This window comes from Chinchilla lanigera, unplaced genomic scaffold (assembly GCF_000276665.1).
Source record: "Chinchilla lanigera isolate Chin_1 unplaced genomic scaffold, ChiLan1.0 scaffold00039, whole genome shotgun sequence".
In the NCBI taxonomy this organism is placed as follows: Eukaryota; Metazoa; Chordata; class Mammalia; order Rodentia; family Chinchillidae; genus Chinchilla; species Chinchilla lanigera.
The window spans coordinates 5,287,530-5,309,691 of NW_004955440.1; positions in this window are offsets into that span (position 1 = coordinate 5,287,530).

The following is a 22,162-nucleotide window of genomic DNA, read 5'->3' on the forward strand; positions in this document are numbered from 1 at the left end:
ATATGTTGCTGAATTCATTTCTCTGGGTGTCCTTTTCATCAAGAAGATTATATCTTTTGTTTCTTTAAAATTATCTGGTATTGTTTCTTTCATATTTGCCCTTCATATAAAACTATCTTTCCTCTTTTCTTTCTCTATTTTAGAACTTCTATTAGTAGCATATTAGATCATTATTAATCTTATATAATTTCTATTTGGTCACTTGGTGTAAAAAAATTACAATTTAATATGTCTTAATTTAACTCTTTATAATTTTAATCCTCTCAGCATGTCCTCTAAGTTTGTTTTGAACATTTATTGACTTTGACAGCCTTTTACCTTACAGCCTCCCCTAACTGCCTGATGGGCCTAGACTGAAGGTCTACACTGTTTTTGTGTATAGTATGTATACTGTTTCTCTTCTTTACCTTTATTTTGGTCAGATTTGAAGTAGAATCAAATATGAATGCATGTGCTTTCTGTCATGTTTGCCCAGTGGTCTTATGTCTTGCTTTGTTGTGTGGTACTAAGAGTGAACCCAGGGCCTTTGCAGTGTGCTGTATTTCTAACCCACACACAATCCCTTCTCAAATTTTTGCTCAGTCACTAAATTGCACAAGGTTGGGCTTGAACTTCCAAACCTTCAGCCTCAGTCTCCCAGGGTGCTGGATTACAGGGCTGTGCCACTGCATTCAGCTGAATCTCAGATGTTTGAAGTATTTTTATTGGAGTATTACGTCCCTACAATAGCATTCACCTATTTTTAAGTGTAAAATCTATATAGAATTCTGATGCTTTAATATCTTACTCAATGTTTAAATGCAGAATCATTGTAATTGCATGTTTGTTGTATCTTAAATTCACACAGATAAATGTATGCATTCCTCTAACAAGAAGGACAGGGGGAGTTGTGTGCTTTTAAAATTTAGAAAAAACAACTCTACGCATCTTGGCTTAGATCTAAATGAAAATAAGTGAGAGATCATCATAGCTAGCAACAGAGTTAACTGTGTTGATCAGTCTCAGAGTCATTTTTATGTGTAAACAACCAAAAGGTAGAACATCTTATACTATGCTCCTAAATAATTAATTAGTTCCTCCTATTTCTTCAAATGAAAAAAAAAAAAAAAAAAAAAGGAGGAAAATAAATCTGCTTAGTTTTCCTGAAATAAGAGAAGAGAAACATAGCAGAAGTGCAATTTCATCAAACAGATTTTGCCCTGACTGGTAGCAAGGACTGAGTAAAACCATGCGGGAAGCCGAATATTTGTGGCAGATGCTCTTTTAATGGTTGCTGATAAAGCATGACAGGCACTTTGAGAGCATTTGAGAACATTTCTCTCAAGCAGTCTACTTTGTAAATATTGGAAGAGGGAAGTGTATATCTTCCAAAATTTCTAAACATGTATTTTAATAATGGTTTTATCCTTGATGTATACATACATATAAATAAATTATACTCACTTTCAATGCTTAAGTCTCTAGGAGTGATGTTCCCGTCAGAATCCCAAAGCCAAGCTCCTACAGAAGAGAGGCAAGTATATAAATGGAGATGTAAGAAGGTAGAGAGCAGTGTTGCAGACAGGCATCGCCTCCTAGGGCTTTCTAATCTAAATTACGTTAAAGTGGACCAAAATAGCAAATAAAACATTAAAAACAGCATAACTTTAAAAATAACATAAACCAAACTTTTAAGCATCTATAGATTACAGGCCACCAGTTGAACTTCTCATTTAGGAAGTGACAGAAGACTTCTTAGGTAATTATGTTCTCTACCTAATTGTCCACTAAATACCTATTTAAATTGCTTATTTAGACTTCACTTTGCCTTTTTCCTACTTCAAAGTGTGCTTCTTTTTTCCTACTTCGCTAATGTTCAGTCCTGACAGCCTGTGTCCTTCTTTTTCCCTCCTTCATTGCCCTTCTTGAACTCACCAAAAGGTGAGCAGAAAGGGAAATGTTGAACAGAAATATTTCTATAAAGCTTGCATTAAGTGGAAACCCTTAACTGGCTCATTTTCCTTTTGGGAAACTTTGGATGACTTCTTACCTGTAGCGCACACTGTAGAGCTCACGTGCTATTTAAGGTCTTTCTCCATTCCACGGAGCCCTCCCCTGCCTTGCCGGGCTTATCTCTCGGAACGACACCGCTGCCAGTCTCCCAAATCCGCAAACCCCCCGCGCTAGTGAGCTTGCGAGGCAGACTGCTTCCTCTCCACCAGTCATCTGTGCTTTTTCACTTCGCCTGGAACAGGCTTTGAATACTGTTGGTGTCCAGCAAGCGTGACTTGATTTTCAATTGTTATTAATTTGAAAGCAAGTAAGTTAAAAGGTCGCTATTTTGTAATTTAATTTTTAAAAGGAATTAAATTAAATTACATTTTGTTTATGACTCCATTTTCCCTCTATAACAGCACCAAAATCCACCTTTAAAATATATAAAAAGCATCCTGGTCCATATTTCCATGCCCTGTTGCTTTACAGGCTGATTAGGCAGATGGCACTAGGTGTCTGATTCTGGCGGTTGGCTGACGGACATGGCTGAGGAACAGGAAGGGAAATACACTTCCAAGTTCAGAAATTGTTGACTAGCAGACCATAGTTTGTTTCGCTGCTAGGAGCTTTTGCTGCCAGTGCTTTAATCATTCTGGGCTCTGCTCCATTACATGAATGCAATATATAAATTCTTTTTCATTCACATAGTACCCCCTTTCTTTCCTTAATTCTCTGGGTAGAATCTTACAGTGTGAGTAAGCAGACATTTCCTTGCCAATGACAAAGGACTTTGCCCAAGGAGTCCACAATTTAAACACTAGCAAAATGTGAAATATGCCACTTTGTACTTTGAAAATGACCTTAAATCAATGTCAAGGAAGGAGAATAAGCAGTTGGGGAACTTCAAGGTTTTTATCTAAATTTTATGCCTGCTTTGTAGACTCTCTTTTCATATTTAGGTATGCTCATATTTTATAAAAATTAAAGTAAAAGCAGCAATTCACATCACTTTTAAAAATCTAAACACTGATTTATCTATGAGACACAGTTCAGATCACAAACCAATTTTGTTATAGTAATACCCTGTCAATATTTCCTGACAGAAGACAAATGTTATTATTTTACTGTTCTTTACCTTTATAAAAGTTTAGAATTGTACAAACTGACTCTTCTTTACATGTCAAAATAGTAAGTTGGTGAAAAGTTTAAAAAACTACAGCAATTTTTATAGCTAGTGACAATGATGGATAATTCAGGTATGTTTTGTTTTAAATGGGAAATAACATATAGACATTTTTTAAAAGCAAATAAAAACATCTTTTCACCAAAATGCAAAAATATTTGTATAAAATAAAGCTTAATTTGAGTTGTTTCAGCTCTAATTCGATTAGATATTCTCCACTATAGAGGGCTGAAAATAGAATTGTCTTAAAGTCAGTGTGTAGCTAGCAGCTGACTGGCTACCTGACAGAATGAATAGCTAAGAAATGAGTTAGCAGTCAGTAAAATTGGAAAGAAGACAAAACTATGCTTTATGTATTCTTTCTTTTCTTTTCTAGGTCCCTTTTTCTGTTTTCCCGTGCCACACCATACACACACACACACACACACACACACACAAAACCATCCAATGTTCTCATGCTATCTTAGTCTTATGGGGCAAATCTTATAAATTATTTTAAGAAAAGGGCTTCAAAAATTTTTATGCTATACTGATCAGGAAATGAGAACTTAATAAAGAAGTACAATCAGAAAGACAATACAATCAATGCATAATTTAATAGTTATAAAAGTTCATGACATATTTGGGAAGAATCTTTCTAGAATTTCAATCTCAAAATATAAATGACATGAATTTTCAAGGCTCTGTATTCATGAAACTCTTGAAGGCAAGCAGTGTTGGATTCATATTTGCAATGCGATCTGAAGCTTTTGATCAAAGACCCGCCAAACCTTAGTTTTCCTGGCTTTTTGATGGGAGTGATCCCAGTAATTAGTTACAGTAATTTTTGCAAAAGGAGATTACGCTGAGCAGTTCTCCCAACTTCTTTCTCTGGACCTATCCTTACTGCTTTCTACTTCACCTTCTCCAAAGAGCAGGAACATATAAGCTTTACTATCTCTATGTGAGCAATTTCCAGAATAACTGACCTTCTCATACCATTTATAAAACAAAGTGATGCCCGTGGAATGTTTAAACCCTTGGCTGATCCCTAGAATGACCAGAAAATGACTTCCTCATCATTTTAGTTGTTCCCAAGCCATTTATGCCAGTTGAAATTGTCATTACAATTATGTTACTCAGATAAGTACCATACACAGTAGGAAAGGTATTACTAAGGTACACAGTAGGAAAAATACTACTAAAGTGAAACTGGAGTACCCTATCATATGAAAATAATACAAGTGAATCTGTTGTGCCTATAAAAATAATTTCAATGCTTTGCAAGGACTTGACAACTATTAATCACAAACATTGAACTAGGACACATAAGCACAGAAATTATTTATAGAAAATTTTTAAAATTATTCATGAAGATTAAGTGAATTATGTATATGGATCACTTTAAAAATCTAGGTTTTTATTTTCTTGTTTTATTTGTTTCCATTTTAAAGAAGTAAAACAAAAAATTGTGGATTTGGTTTATACATGAAATCGGACAAGTCATGGACACAAAGTCAAAAGAAAGTCCCTTGTCAAAGAGTTGACACACGAATGTACATTTGCACATTAAATATTTAAAATTCCTTGAGGTGTGCTTGGAACTCCCTTATGAGCCAGTTTAATCTTCTTCATAGTATTAAGGGACGGTTAATGTTCCAGTCACTGGGAGAAGCAGGTTTCTACAAAATGTTAGTAGACAAGATCCTTTGATTAGCAGATTAACCTCATGTGAGGTCAGAGCATATGCTGTGAAGCTGAGAGTGAAGAAAAGCTTGCTGCTTTAAGAGTAAAAATATCTGCCTTCACTGACTAAAGAATACCTTCAGTTCCTTTTCAGGCTAACGCTTTTAGAGAAATGTTATATGTGAATGCTTATAAGAAAGAAGTATGCAATGCAGTATGTGCTTGAGATCAGCTTTTATCAATGAAGAGGAAAGAGCAGACCAATGGCTATTGGTATCACAAGTAACAAGAGAAAATTTGGAAGGAGGATTGTTCATCTATGTTGTAGTTGAGCTGAATCTCCAATTCTTGTCAGGTAAAGTCAGGGTTTGTTAGCATTTGTGCTACATTTATTGAGAACAGGATCACAAAACATGTACCCGAGAGACTCAGGCACAAGCAGCAGTGGAGGAAGTAAGATCTCACCAAGATCAGGTTTCTTCTTTCTTCAACAGCTATCAATGAATGCAAAAGCAACAATTTTGTGTGCAAGGAATTCTCATTTTGCTTATAAAAGAGAGTTAATATTTCATTCAAGAAGGACATCATGGGACTGAGACAATTGCTTGAATGTAGGTATCCTAATATCCATATGTTGAACTTTTAACTTCAAAATGATAATATCAGAAGATAAGGACCCTAAGAAGATAGTTAGATTACGGAGAGTCATCATGACTGGGATTAGTAAAAGAGAGCCCTAAGACCTGTGATCTTTTCTAACATGTGAAGATACAGCCAGAAGTTACTGTCTCTGAACTGGGAAACAGGTCCTCCTAACACATTACATCTTAGACTTCCCAACTCTGTATCTGTAAAAATTAATTTCTGCCTTATATGATACCTAGTATTTTAGGTATTATAGGTATTTTAGATAAAAAACCTGGTATTTTACTACCGACATTCCAAACTGACTAAGATAGCTACTACTATTTCAATACATACTTCTTTTGGATGGTCATTTTCTCTTCTAACTAAAATATAAACTTTCTATGTGAGAAATACATTTTTCATCCCTGAAATACAGCTTGTTGTTCAATGAGTGTATACAGAATTGTGTTTGTGAATTCTTTTTCTACTTTACTAACCTGTTCTCCTTTCTTCTTTTCTTTTACTCACCTCTTAGTTCTATGGTTAATGAACACAGTCAGAATGAAAGAATTTTGCCTCTGCAAAATTGTATGCCTTTGTTGTTATTTTTATAATTAGCACCCTGCAGGGTGTTGAAAACTTTTTTTGCGGGGAGAAGTCTTTGAAAGGAAAGCAATACAAGAGTAGATGTGAATGTAGCACTATTACTTTCAGACAAGTTTCCCTAAAGCAGATACTTAGGCAAGGATTTGTACACAGACGATTTATTCGGAGAATGCTGATAAGAGAAACAGGAAAAGGAATGGAAGAGATAGGGAGAGGATGAACAAGAAGAAAGTAAGCAAAAGTTCAAATGTGAGTGTCCTCATGAGGAGTGCTAGAGATTAAGGACTGCAGAGGATATTCTCCCTCTAACACATGAGTCATGTTTGTGTACCCCTCTTGTCATTAGCTACATCCCAAGAGCTGTGCAAACTCTCAGATGTTTCCAGGAAGGTGCTTGGTAGGAGTCTAAGGGCAGTCCTTTGAAGAACGCTGCTAGTGTGAGTGGTAACAACTAACAGGTTGAGGCTGTGATATGGATACACAAAACAAATGAGATGGGTCCAAGAGGCTGGAGGAAGCATTAAGGGACTCTTTCATGCTGAAAGCTGTGTGTGCCAAAGGCATTTGTCACTTCCTGGTCCATTGGTAAAGCGGATGCATGAACACAGTGGGTTCTTTGGGTATCCATATGATGCTTTCATCCCTCTGCAAAGCCTTACTGGTGATTCACAATTTCCAAGTGCTTTTTGGTTTTGATTCTGCCTTGATAAGTCTTGAGACCCTGTATCACTTTGAATGTTCTTGCTTTGATTTGTTTAGTTCAAGATACTTGTATGCTGCTACTGTTCTCTTTTTTTGTATATTTATTTCTCATTTACTACTCTCTTTAAAATAAAAAAATTGAAATAATCCAGAATTAAAAAGTTACATAAATCTGTTTTACTGTTCTATTATCACCACTGTAGTGGAGAATATTCGGTTGGCTACACTTTTCTTAGATTGAGGTAGGACCATTTTTTTATTTTAAAGAGAAAAATGCAAAAATAAAATAACAACAACTACAAAAACAAATCAACAGAAACACAATGAAAAAGATACAGAATTTGAAAACAAGATCAGAGGAATTAACAGTGGTTGTTATATTACATATTGTTATCTTCAAAGAAGTTCCTCAGATTACCAGATGTAAGAATGCAACTTTGATCCAACAATTAAAAAAAATGAAAAGTAATGAAAAAAACATTAGAAATGATGCAGATCTTCACTAAACAAGATGGAATTCAATAGTGGTTGTTATGTTGCATATTGTTGTCTTCAAATTAGTTGACCATTTCTAAAATATTCTCTAAAACAAATTCCCTGTAGTAAGGTCTGAAAACTAAGATGATGCACTAGTTTCTATAATATGCTGTGAGGTTTGACTTATTATTCATTACTATAATTTACCTCTCAGCTTCACAATGAGTACATAAGTAAAAAATGTAGTAGTTTCAAGTTATTAAAACTATTAATATTCCCTAGTATCTAATGCGTAGTTTGGGTCATCTCAAACTAAGAATATTGTAGTAAGAATGCCAGTCTTACCATGAGTATATTCACATCTGCTCTATTTTGTAAAGATTCTTTTGACATTCTTATAACTATTCATAATGAGTAACATTTTCCTTCAGAAACACAACTTTAGTATGCACTAAGGCATCAACACATGTACAAATAGATATACCTCCAGGTCAGTGTTACAGAAAATATTCAAAATATGTATGCTTTACATAAAAATTATTTTAAATATTATTCTCTATTGTATGTAATATATACACCATATAGACATATATATAAAATGCCAATATGCTGTCAACATTCACCTTTTTGTCATAAAATCAAAGCTATTTATTCAATAATTTTAATTGTCTTTTCCTTGGGCATACTGATGCAGTTGGTACACCAACCCACAGACATTAGTACCAAGTGAGAGACAAACAGGGCTTCTAGCAACCAACACCTTTACATGAGACATTAGGAAGGCAACAGAAACAATGCAAACTAAATTGTCCACGGGGTATCTGGTCTTGAACTCTCAGTAAAACACAAAAATAAATGCTTATGAATAAAGTATGCACAGCAGTGTATCCATAGTACTGTTGTTAAAATATAATTGTGAAAATTTTCCACCAAAATATTTTAAGTACTTCTTTTAATAAGTGCTGTATAAGTTATTTTCACACTTCATTCATGTGAAGTATTTTATTCCTGAAAATAGTAGAAAAATTAAACATTGTCATCTGTCTATCATGCAGTAATAATGCAAGGTTACTTTGACATTAGTGGGCACATGTGCCTCAAATAACTAGGATTTTATTAAATACTGAGATGAATTTCTGTCCAAGAGGGGAGACATATAATAGATAAGATAGCTTCCAGTTTTTTAAGTTCCAAATTACAAATTCAAACAAAACATTAAAGGAGCAAGATGGCCGCTGGGGTGGGGTATTGCAGTAGGTAAAATACCTACTTTGTGTCCTGTACGTAACTTGCCCTAGGGTATTTCAAAACATGGGCTGTGTGGCTAGGAGCAATCTAGGCTCGTGTCAGGCAAGAAGCTCTTCTGAATGCATTATTACTGTAGTCAGAATCAAAACACAAAGAAGAACTTTCATTCTGCTCAGATAGTAGGAATCATTTACCTGTACATTGGTCCTGAGAAATACACACCATAGGCATGTAGAAAAGGAAGTTATACATCTGCCGCAGGCTCCCCAGGGAAAAGATTCCTATCTGAGTTAGCCTTCCAACGTGATACGAAGTCATAGAAGTACAGTTTCTGGTAGTACAGAGTCACTGTGATTCTACCAGATGGGATTCCAAAAGAACAATGATCATACAGTGGTGTTCACTGTTCTCCAGCATTCAGTTCAGTGACTAGGAGATACAATAAATTGATTGGATGAACAAATTATCCAGTCTCACCACAAACACATCCCCTTCCATGAAATAAGAAAAAATCAGTGAAATCAACTATTAGACAATTAACCAAGGATAGACAGGAAATGATGTTCCATGATGCTTGTTGGAGCAGAGAAACCATACAAAAGCTAACCTGGTAAAGAGCACACATTAACTAAAGGTCATTTTCTAATGTAAAATATATAATCTACAGAAAGAGATGGACTGTATGACAAAGATTAGAACTGAAATTCATCCTCTGTAGTGACAGATATTCATGTATAAAAGAAAAAATGAAACTATGGATGATATAAAATATTATCTTTTTATTCTATCAATGTTATTTTATAGAAAAAGGTAAAACAGTTTCATAACAAAATAATAGGAGAATAACAAGAATTAATACATTGCGTATTGCCATCTTCAAAGTAGTTACTCAGAGTAAAAGATATGGGCATAAAAAAATTCTCCAATCGATATTAGCATGAACTTTCCTTTTCAATTTCTTCCCATTTCACATCTATTGTACATTATAGACATTATTTATTCTTTCAATTTCTCAAACCCAGGAGACAATATGATATTTACACATGTGGGTCTGATTTATTTCACTTTTAAGTATGGTCTCAAGTCGTACCTGTTTACCTATAAAAGTCTCAAGTTTATGCTTCTTTATGGCTGAGTAGTACTCCATTGTATAAAAATACCACATCTTTTTTATCTGTTCCTTGGTTGATGGGCGTTTGGGTTGTTTACAAGATTTAGCTATTACAAATAACACTGAGATTCCATTTTACTCCAGAAAGAATGGTTATCAAAATGGCAAAAAATAAAATTACAAAGAAGCAAAAATATAAAAAAGAAAGAAAATTTTACCTTTTAAAAAGCTTAGTAAAATATTTTAAAAGTTTAGTGAAATACAACTAGTATGAATCGTGCATGAATCTTTTAACCTAATTTACAAATTGTCAAATTATCAACATGATTAATAAGAAAAACTATCAGTACAGAATCTATATATACCACAAATTAAGAAGGGAATATATTTTTAAACAAATTTATCTAAATAAATTCAATAAATTTACATGTTATTATCAAATATCTCTAAAAATCACATCTTCCTAAAAGTGACACATTATGAAATAGAAAGTCTATGTAGTCATGTATTTGTTAAATTTTTTAAATTTTGAAATAAAAATTTCTCATAAAGAATACCTAGCCCAGATGATTTTTTTGGTGGATTTTACCATATATTTATAAGACAATGAAAGCAAATATCATATAAATACTATTTGTCAAAAACTAACTGAAAAGTAACTACTTTCCAGTATATTTTGTGAAATCAAATAACCCTGTTGACAAATCCAACATTAAAATTAAAAAGATGAAACAGACCAATAGCTTTCATGAACACAGATCAAAATTCTTAAAAAGAAAAAGCAACAATACATCATACATTGGATACAGCAATACCATACACAATACACTGGAAAAGTGAAGGTTTTCTCAGTGCATTAGTTTAGTTAAACTTTCAAAAATGAATCAATGTAATTCAAAGTATTACAAAATTATCCAATAGATATGAAATTCAATGTACAATCATTATAATGCTCCTTTCAAAACAAAAACAATTTAATTTTTCAATCTGAGAAAAGGCAATGTTGAAAACCTACCACTAGAATAATACTTATTTTGAAGTAATTAATGGTTTCCTGCTAAGACCTTGAAGAAGACAAAGATGTACCTTCTGTTTTTTTCCAGCATTTTATTGGAGATCCCCACCCACGCAAAAGGGAAAATAAAATAAATTATATAATAATTAAGTAAAGTATAAAGAAAAGGCACTCAGTCAATATATGATTATATAAACAGGTACTCTGGAGCATTAAAAATACTTATTAGAATTAATAAGTAAATTTAGCATTTTAGAAGTATACAAGATTAATGTAGGAATCATGGCTTTATATTGTATGTTTTTGTATATAAAATTGTATTTCTAGCAAACAATTTTAATATTAAAAAATCTATTCCATTTGTCCAGTGCCAAAAAATTAACCTCTAAAGTAAAAACTTCAAATAATTGCTGAAACAAACTAAAACCCTAATGAAACAGAAAGAAACAAGAGTTTATGCAATAGAAAACTCAAGTTATTTACATATCTTCTTCTCAAATCAAGCTCTGGATTTATTGCAATATCTCAATGAAGAGCCCAAAAAGCATTTTTTGTAGAAAATTGACCAGATAATTGTAAAATTTATATGCAAATGTAAGACTGAGAGTAGTCAAAAGAACCTTTAACATATGAAAGACTTAAGAATTTAGAACAAACAACAGAAAAATATCTTAAAAACAATAAAAGCAAAACATTATGTAGTACCCAAAATGCACTAATCATAAAATGACAACAAAAATTAATTGAACTTTATCCAAGTTAAAAACTTCTATCACAAAGACATGATTAAGAAAATGAAAATATAAGACAAAAATTGAAATAAATTCATTTCACATACATTTGACAAATATATTTGTGTCTGTATATAAATCAATAATTAAAGCAATAAAAATGAACAAAAAATAAAGAGGCACTTCTCAGATATGATCAAGAAAGCTAAGATTATTAGTCATCTGGAAAACACAAACCAAAAAATCCACATAGTTAATCACCACCTCAAATCCAATAAAGCAGATAATATTAATGATTGATAACACTAATAGAAAGTAAACAAAATTTCCACATATTACTGATAAGAGGTTAAAATCTTATAACTATTTGGAAAAAACACATGGCAGTTTTGTTAACAACGTTAAACATACACCTACTTTATGATCCAGCAATTCCTTTCTTAGGTATCTAACCAAGAGAAATGAAAACAAATGTTCACATAAAGACTTGTATAAGAATGATCATTGAAGCATAAATCATAATATTCTCAAATTTAAAATAATCTTAATGTATGTTTATAGGAGAATCAGTAAAAAAAATATGCTATATTCATGTTTTCCAAAATAAAGAAATAGACCATATGTCAAGTGAAATAAATCATACACACAAGCTTAAATATTACGTTGTTCCTCTTACAGGAGAAACCTAACATATGAATAAAGAGCAAAATAAAAGATCTTTCTCAAAGGTAAGAAGGGGAGGCAGAGAGGAGTGGAAGGGGAGGGAGAGGCAGTGAAAGAACGAACTAAGGTGTTATGTACATGTATCAATTCCTCACCCGGAATGTAAACATTATGTACCATTATGTGCTACAAATATGTACCAATAAATATAAATAAAAAATAACATAAAATTATTGAAATAACAATATGGATTAATCTCAAAACTATGTTGATGAATAGGTGCCATATGCAAACTATCACTGTACTTTTATAAAGTTCAAGGACAAGCAAACTTGTCTAACATGACCACTAAGAGCCGAGTTTATATGCAGGAGCTGTACATTGACAGCTTGAAGGTAAGAGGTGATTCTTTGGTGTTGTGGAAATTTCCCTTTGACTGATGTGGTGGTCAGATGGTTGGGCATTTGTAAAACCTCCTATGGTAAACTTTACACTTAAAAGCATGCATTTCATTGTTTATAAACTTTATCAATAAAAATACCTTATATCTTGCAAACTTTGTTCTTTCTCCTATTATTTAGTAACAAATTACATAGGACACTTTACGATGCACCAAGGTGGAGAATTACTACTCCCAGGTGTGCAGGAGGCCATGCCTGCAGTCACTCAGAACACGGGGTCAGGAGGATCAAATAGCTACACTACCCCACAGGGGGAGCAGGAGGTAATAAGCACTGAGTGGAACACTAAGGATGGAAATGGCTGTCACTGCACAGGGTCAGAAGTTGTCATCTGCTACAGTGGAAACCACTCTTCATTTATGTCACTAAACATTTAACCAAGGGGCTGGGGATTTAGCTCAGCGGCAAAAGCGCCTGCCTGGCAAGCGCAAGGTCGTGAGTTCGGTTCCCGGTACCGGAGGAAAAGAAAACATTTAACCAGTTTCTAATATAAACTAGCATGGCTTAGGTGCTAAGGATCCAATGGTGAGTCCCCTAACATTATGAAATCCTATATGACTGGGAAAGACCAATATTTATCAAAGTTAGACAATACATGTGCTAATATGACAAATACTGATATGTACTAATTAGTACTAAAAGTCTTAATATGAACATTATATTTACTTAGTATGTGACCAAAATTATTTTTATTCCCATTAGTAACTGAAGAACTAGGGACCGTGAGAGGATTTCCAAAGTTTGCAGAATTAGAAAATGGCAGGACCAGACTTTTTATTCAAAATTCCAGCCTTTTATCTCTAGTTCTGTCACCTCATCCACAGTGATATCGGTTTATTCATATAGGCTACAAATGCTGGAGGACTCTGTTCCTAAAAAATAAATCTATCTACAATGAAACTTGAAGGATGGGTAGGAATTATAATATATATATCATATATATATATATCATATATTGTGCATATATCATGTATATACAATATATGTCATATAGATAGCATACATAACATAGGGAACAAATAGATGATAGATGATGACAGATGATAGATAGATAGATAGAGATACGTTAATTTTATGCGAACTAAAAAAGGCTTGAAAGCTAATTAAATCAGCCTGGAAAGAGAGATAGTATTGACTTTACAATTTCATTATTGCCTTATGTTGTTTTCTGTTGCTATAATAAAATGAGAGACAGTGAGTTATAAAGCAAAGAAGTTCACTCAGCTCATGACTCTACACGTTGGAAGTCTCTAAGGTCATGTGGCTATTTGGTGTACAAGTCTAAGGATGGAAGTCTAAGATCATTTGGTGAAGGTCATATGCCACATCATGACATGGCGTAAGTGGATGGTAAGTGGTCCTCTGTGGAAGACAGAGTCCAGCAGCAGGGCTGGCTCACTCAGTGACAATCCACTTGAGTAGGGCTAGGGCTCACTAGAAGAACAGAATCGATAGAAGAATAAATATACAATGAGATTTAATAAGCAGGCTTACAGAATTAGAGAGAGGTGTGTCCACAATGCCTGTGCGCGAGGGAGGCTGCACAGTCCAAGAAGCTGGGAACACAAAACCAGAGGTGAATGTGAACTAGTGCAACCACTATGAATATCTGTGTGGAGATTTCTCGAGAAATTGAAACTAGAAATTCCATTTGACCCAAGTATTTTCCTTCTAGGTATCTACTACAGTTAAAACCATCATATTACAGTGCTACACCTATACCCATGTTTGTAGAGAGACAACTTGTAATATTTAAAGCTTCGATGTGGCCTATAAGATCATTAACAGATGAATGGATAAAGAACACCTGACATTTATACACAATAGAGTACTACTCTGCCATAAAGAAGGATAAACGAGCCATTTGTAGGAAAATGGATAAACCTTGAGACCATATTGTTATGTGAAATGAGTCACACACACAAGCTTAAATATTGTATGGTCTCTATTATACGAGAAACCCAAAGCATGAATAAATAAGGGGAAAATTAAAAGATAGATAATAGGTAAAAAAGAGATAGATATTTTGCAAAAGGGAAGGGACTATTAGATGAGAGGGGAGAAAGAGAAGAGGAGCAGGGGTTTGTTAATATATTTTTGTTCTTTTATATGTAAAATTTAAAAATTAAGATGTGTTATGTACATGGACCAGCTTCCCATGAGGAATGTAATCATCATATACTGCACACATGTACTCATAAAAATAAAATATTACCAAAAAAGGTCTATGCAGCAGTCTGAGGCTGAGGCCTGAAAGTTTCCGGAGAGTAGTGGTGTTTGTCTGCATTGAAAAGCTGAAGAAACTGAAGTCTGATAGTCACAATTGATTTCAAGAACAAAACACACCTGCTAAAGCACAATGGAAGTTTTCAAAGGTAGGCTGACTTCCTTCTTCTTCTCCTTTTATTCCACCCAGGTCACAATCCTGTGGGACGGTGCCCCAGCGGGGTGGATTTCTCCCTCCTCAGCCTGATGGTCTGCAAGCCAGTCATCGCTGCAAACACTCCACAGGGACACCCAGAAGTGCAATTTACTAATCTATTAAGCACTCCTTAAACCGAGTGGATACATGAAGACGAACTAGGTAATTAATCTAGGCCAGAGAGACCGTCTTAACTACCTAATCATCCCAGAAAATCCCCACCTCCCCACGCTGCCACAATACCAAATTCCAGCATGAGTTTTTAGAGGGAAGAAACTACTCAGATCATGTCAGTTACCTGGTACATTCCCTAATTTTTTTAAAAAAGATCTTCTATATTAAGAGTTAATCCACATTTTCCATTGGCAGCTGAGTCTTTTTGGTGTTCCGTCCCCAACGGGGATGGGGAGTGCACCCTTCCTCACCATTCTAGAACCCTTTCAAACTTAGATGCAGTAATGTTTGCTAAGTATGCAGCACCCAGACCATGGTGTCCACAGAACCTCTAGCTGTGATTCCTTTTTGTGATTGACTGAGGAAAGAGCTTTTCCCCACAACAGGAGCTCACTGTTTCACAGACTCTTCTCTAAGAGACATGAAACAGTTAATTCACCCTGCCAAACACGGCAGGAAGGTAATACTTTTTTCGAATATCAAATCAGTCCAATTTCATTTAGACTTAAATGATTTTTCTGGCCCCTCTTCATGTAGATACGTCCTCAGTCAATTAGCATTGTCACTTTTAATCTTGTGTAGGCAGATCCTGGTCATTTCCCATTAGAGTCCTATTAAGCAGATTCTTACGGCAGGGCTGAACTAACTGCAGTGCAGTGTCTGTAGAAAGCACCCCGGCCATCATTATGCAGCTGGAATTTACTAAAGGTTAGATATTACCAATAAGCTTAATCACAAATTATGCTACATTGCCTGAAAATTTACTCCTGGATTTCTTCACCACCAAATCCAAATGTTCCTGAATGGAAAGGCACCTTGAATGATGCACCTCACCTCAAACCTCTTTAAATTCCATGGCCTTTGAGTCACGATCCAAAGATCCCAGGGTTGTCAAGGGCAGAAGATCCTACAACTAACTGCCACACCACAAGCACTCTAACTAAAAAAGAGGGAGGGACACACTGGTCTCATGAGAAAGATCTCTGTCATTTATTCAGGTCAGCTAGGTTTTGCAAAAAAAATCACAATGAACCATGAGGAATATTTAAGGAAGAGAAAATGTATAGAAGATTTATATATCCCAATTGGAATATAACGCAAATTTAGAGTAACTCAAAACACACAGCAGATGTGAAATAGCATCCTTTCTTTAAAAAAGAAAGCAACACTCCAGGTGTCCAAAAAAAAAAAAAAAAAAGGCTTCCATATACCCACTACTAATGACTGGTGTGACCTTGAGAGGATCACCTACATCCAAAAGGTGCTTTCCTCGGGAAGTCCCTGTTTAAATATAAACAGAATTGGGCACCTACGAGGGATTGTAGCTGATTAGTAAGTGCATCTCTTCAGCAGAATCAGGATCTGGAAAGTGCAACTCATAATAGGAGGCAGAAAGACCACAAGAAATGGTACCCTTGATAGAGTGGCTTCAACAGACAGGTCACTACTATGCTGTAGGGATGGGAAGGCAGACTGACATGCACCACTGGAAGATAGCTGTGTTTACTGCACAGCTCTGCTGACAGCCGGGGCTAGGAAATAGAGACCCACAAACAGATAGAGGAATACAAACTACCTATAACTGCCTGCCCCTTTATCCATCTATTTGATAGTTGTATAAGCACTTCTGGTATAGATTTCCTGTCTTTTCAAGTCTTGCACTTTAGAAGTTCAGATGGATGTAGGCAGATAGTCCTACATAAGATCATGAAACTCACACCATCATTTTTCATTTGGCCCATTGTTCTTAGACTGTGTTCTAGATTTGATCCCCCCCTTTCTGCTTTACAAAGCTCCAGTAATTTTCCCCACAGCTGCCTAAAAGAAGTACCTAGAATTAAATGGCAAAAGAGACTTCTTGGTGAATGGGAGAGATCTGAAATTCTGAACATCTCTTAAGGGATGAAGTATCTTTGGTATATCTTAACAGAAACTCTTTCAAGGCCAAGAAATGGTCTCCAGGAGCAGGACCATTGAATCTACTTTAATTGAGAGGGTAAGAGTAATTTGTAAATGGCTGAGCAGCTTAAAAATTATTTTTTAAAAAAATTTAACAAAATTCCTTTAAAAAAGCAATTATAATCTTTCCCAGAAATTATTGTTTTTCATACAGCCGAGATAAATCTGTTTAACAGAGCCAAGCTGTGATCACTTTACTGTATTAAGGCAGATGGTGGAGGTGAAGAAAAGGTATTTCTGGAATTGTCAGAGAAGGTTTCTTAGAGGACACCCAAGTTGGATGTTACAGGCAGAGAAGAGTCAAATTAAATGAAAAGAGGAAAGTCACTTCCAAGAGGTAGGACACATTTAGGTTACACTGGTCAGAGCATGCTGATCTACCAACTTGCCACAAAGTACAACGCAGAAATAATCAAAGAAGTTTGGGAGAAATTTTTCCTCCCGTTTGTAATGAAAATGGTTTCCTTCCGTATAGGGGATGAAAAGCATCCATTCCTACTAAACAGTATTCCATACAAAATATAAAATAAGAGTATGCAGCATTGTTTTTAGGCCCCTATACCAATGACACAATACATATCTTTGAGAAGACGTGTTATCCTTGCACATTACTATGTTTTGCCCTCATGTAAGTTTAGAAGCAGATGCTAAAATGAATTAGACATGAAAGCAATTTATTAAGGCAAGTGCCTGTGAGAGAAGAAGGAGGGAGCTGAGAGCTGTCAAGCTGTGCTACAAGTTTGACCCTGAGTGAAGGAGAGAAACGGGAAGGAAGATGGGTGGGAGTATCACAGGCTGCAGCACAGTCCTAAGGAAAGCTTAGCAAGGCCATCAAATTCCTCAAGCAAAGGTCACCTTTCATAAAAGCCCCACACCCTCCTGGCATGGGCCTGCCCTCAGAGCCCCTGTGCTCAGTTATTATCAGGACCCCGCAGTCCCCAGCACAGTCTCTGTGCAAGGCTGCTGGGCCTCTAGGTCTTGCAGGGCAGCTGCTGAGGCCCTTGTTCATACTGCCCGCTGTTGCAAATCTAAGAAACTCTTTCTAGTTGTCGCCACCATCCTGAAAGCAGATTTTGGGTCACACAACCTAATTTGGGTCATATGTGATTTCTCCTGAATTCTAATTATTTTGACTCAAAAGATTAATAATGTTACAGAAACTAGCAAGGTGCTCTTTGTACTCAGAACACCACCACAAAGGAAACACTGTTGTATTAATTTCATAGTTGGAGGAATTTAGTTGACACAATTGATAGAATATGAAATCCAAGGCGCTGGGTTTCTCTCCAGCCCAGATCCTTTGGCTCCATCCCACCTGCTTCCCACTACACTTTAGAGGCAGGAGTAGATCACCCGTTTTCTAAGGTAATGAGTAGTAAATAGTAATGAATGGTAAATACAGTAAATCATCACAGTCAGGCTGTCTTTGAAAGGGAAAGGCACATGATTAATAATTCCATCAGGAGAACAATGCTTTCTTCACTGGCTTTTTCCTCACTTCAGTTTATAACTCCAGAGCATCTCCCCTGCATAAGTGCATAATATCAGTCCTGTCCAAAGCACTCACAGACTTAGGTGATCCTTCCAAGAAGAACCACTTCTAGACTCAGACCAAACTATCCACAGCTCCCCACACACCCTTCCTTCCCAGGTAATGATTCAAATCATCTGGGTCAACCCTCCCTTCCTATCAGAGCACCTAGAACTTCTGACCCTCTACTTAGAAGGTTAGTTTTAGAACATAATTACAGATTGCATTTCACATTCATTTAGCATCTTTGCCATGATCCCTATATTTCATTTGCAGATGGCTATCTGCCTACCATCTCTTATTTCTTTAATTGATTGTCTATCTCAGTTTTCAGAGTAACTGGTTATCTCAGGGGCATAACAGCACTCTTTGGTCCTATGATCCACTCTGAGACAGTATGCTCACCGCTTGGAGGAATTCACTGTCTCATTAAAGTAAAGAAACTGAAATTTATTTTTGAGACTTTGAGGCCAGGTACATGTTTCTCCTAGGTTTGCAGATTTCATCTTTTGCTGATGAGCTTGTGCTTTCCAAAGTCTAAACTGATCAAATATTTCAAAGAAAACATAGTTTTCATAATTACCTTCCATTCTGTTTAGCATGTTACCCTTTCCTTCTACATTGTAATTTTTATTTCTTGCTATTAATGATTTCAGAAAGTGTGGGAGGTTCTCTTCTATGGTGACAGGAAATGGTTCTCCTTAAGTGCAAACACCGATACATTCTGACTCTTACATGACACTTCTGAATTGGTGTTTGCTAGCTTGAGTCTGTCACTTTCAACCATCACCACACTGGTGGCATTAGCCAAATCAAAGTCCTTTTCACTGAGAATGCAGTTATTTTTCTCCAGCCTTGATAGTGCATGGGGAGGTGTCCCACAAACTCCCCTCAAATGAGAGTCTTAGAAGCCATGACACTACTTCATGCTCAAGGTTATCAACACTGCATTCGCCATCACTGCCATCACTTCCCGTCCTTGTCTTATTCCTGATTTTAGAGTGAAAGCTTTAGGTTAATGACCATTTAGTATAACATTGGCTTTTGGTTTGTTAGAGTTGCCTTCTATCAGATAGAGATAATGAACCTCTTTTCTGCAAGTTTTTCATCATGAAGTGTTTTGGACTTTGCTTTTTCTGCATCTATTGGAATGAATATATGGTTTTTGTCCTTGGCTCTGTTAATATCGTCCATTACATTTACTAATTTGTGTACATTGGACCATCCCTCCATCGCTGGATGAATCTTACTTAGTCATGTTGTATAACCTTCTTGATGATTTGCTCCATTCTGTTTGCCAGTATGTTACTGAGGAGTTTTACATCTATGTTCATTAGGGAGATTGTCCTATAGTTCTCTTTTTTGATTAGGGCTTTTTTGGTTTTGGTATCAGGGTAATATTTGCTTCCAGGAATGACTTTGGGAGTATCATTTCCTTTTCAATACCTTTAAGGAGTTTGATGAGTAATTGCATTGGGATTTTTCAGTATTTCTTGTAGAATCCAGCAATGATTCCATGAGAACCTATTGTTTTTGTTTATTGGTAGGCTTTAAAATTACACTTTCAATGTCATTGGCTGATATTGGATTATGTAGAATATTTATATCTTCTTGATTGAACTTTGGCAATTCATATGTATCTAGGAATCTGTCCATTTCCCCTGAGCTTTCCATCTTATTAAAGAGTCTCAAAATAGATATTGACAACCTTTTGGATTTCCATAGGACCTGTTGTGATTTCACCATTTTCATTCCTAATTGCATGGATTTGAGTGTTTTCTGTCCTTTTTCTCATAAGGTTGGCTAAGAGTTTGTCATTTTATTTAATCTTTCAAAGAACTCTTCTATTCACTTTTTTTGCGTTATTTTCATAGTCTCAGTTGCATTAATTTCTCCTCTGATCTTTATTATTTCCTTCCTCACATGAGCTTGGGGCTTGACTTGTTCTTTTTCTAGAAGTTGGGATTCAACTTTAGGTTATTTATTTGAGCTTGTTTTATTTTCCTTATGTGAGAATTCACTGCTATAAATGTTCCTCTTAGGATTACTTTCATTGCATCCCATAAGTTCTGGTATGTTGTATAAGCGCTATCATTTAATTGTAGATAATGTTTAATTTCTTTTCTAATTTCATCTGTGACCTATTAGTTTTCAGTAGGGTGTTATCTAATTTCCATCTGTTTATGGAGTTTTTATGGTTTCTTTTGCCATTTATTTCCAATTTCATTGCACTATGGTCAGATAATATGCACGAGATAATTTTAATTCCTTTGCATTTACTTAAATGTGTTCTATGTACTAGTATGTGTTCTATTTTGGAGAATGTCCCATGTGCCACTGAGACAAATGTGTATTCTGATGTTGTGGGATGGAATGCTATGTAGATATCTACTAAGTCTATTTATTCAGTTTTGGTTCAGTTCTGATATTTCTCTGTGAGTTTTTGTGGAGTTAATCTTTCTGTTTGTGACAGTAGGTACTAAGTTCCCCCAATGCAATTGTGTTACTGCTTATTTTATTTTTCATGTCTACTAATGTTTTTCCATAGTTGGGTGCACCTGTGTATTTGGTGCATATATATTTTTGATTATTTCTTTTTCTTGGAGTTTTCCCTTGACGAATTTGAGTGACCTTCTTTATCTCTTTTGATCAGTCTTGGTTCACAGTCTGCAAATAGAATAGCTACCCCTGCTTCTTTCTGGGCTGCTGTGGCATGAAGCAGTGTTTTCCATCCACTGACTTTCAGCCTATGAATTTGTTTTCAATTTAAATGTATTTCTTGAATATAGGATATTGTTAAATCTTTATTCTTGATCCTTTCTGCCTGTTATTTTGATTTGTGACTTGAGACCATTTACATTGATGGTTATAACTGACATATATTGGCTTGTCCTTGTCATAACTGTTTCACGAATTCCATTTTTTTCCTATGTTGGGCATTCATGGTTTCCATCATTTTTCTGTACTTCTCTGTTTTTTGTCTCTAGCTACTTATATTTGCTGAGCATAGCCTTTATGGTCGTCATCTTTTTTATAACCTGAGAGATTCTAACTACTCCGATTTCCTCTAGAGCCTCATGTATATGTTTTTGTTTTTTACTTCTGCTGCTCTCATTCCAGAAAATTCACCTGGATGTCTTCAGATTTCCTCTATCTCATTGTCCCCTGGCTTTGACCTGGGTGAGCTGGAAGTCTGGGGTTGCATTTTCCTTCTGCCTTTTCATTTTGTATTTTTTTAAAATTTTAATTTGTTTTCTGTGTTTGTATTTTTTAATGTTAGATAGTTTTATCAAACTAAGACTTCCCTAAGAATTGTCTATTCCTCCAAGATATCTTCTAGTTGTAGGTGGCTGTTGGTTTTTGTGTCTGTCCCAAGATCCTACATTCCCACTTTATTAAGGATGAGGAATTGCTATCTATTTGATGGTTAAAAGTTTAAGGTTTGACCTTGTGTCCTTTTTCCCCAAAGAGAAAAAAATCAAGAATAGTAAAAATACATGGGGCTTCAGGGTCTTATATCTTAATTTAAACCCCAAATTAACCCCTTTTCCATACTGCTCAGGGTGTTATTCATCACTTGGATTGATGAAGCTTTGTTCTAAGAATAAAGAAA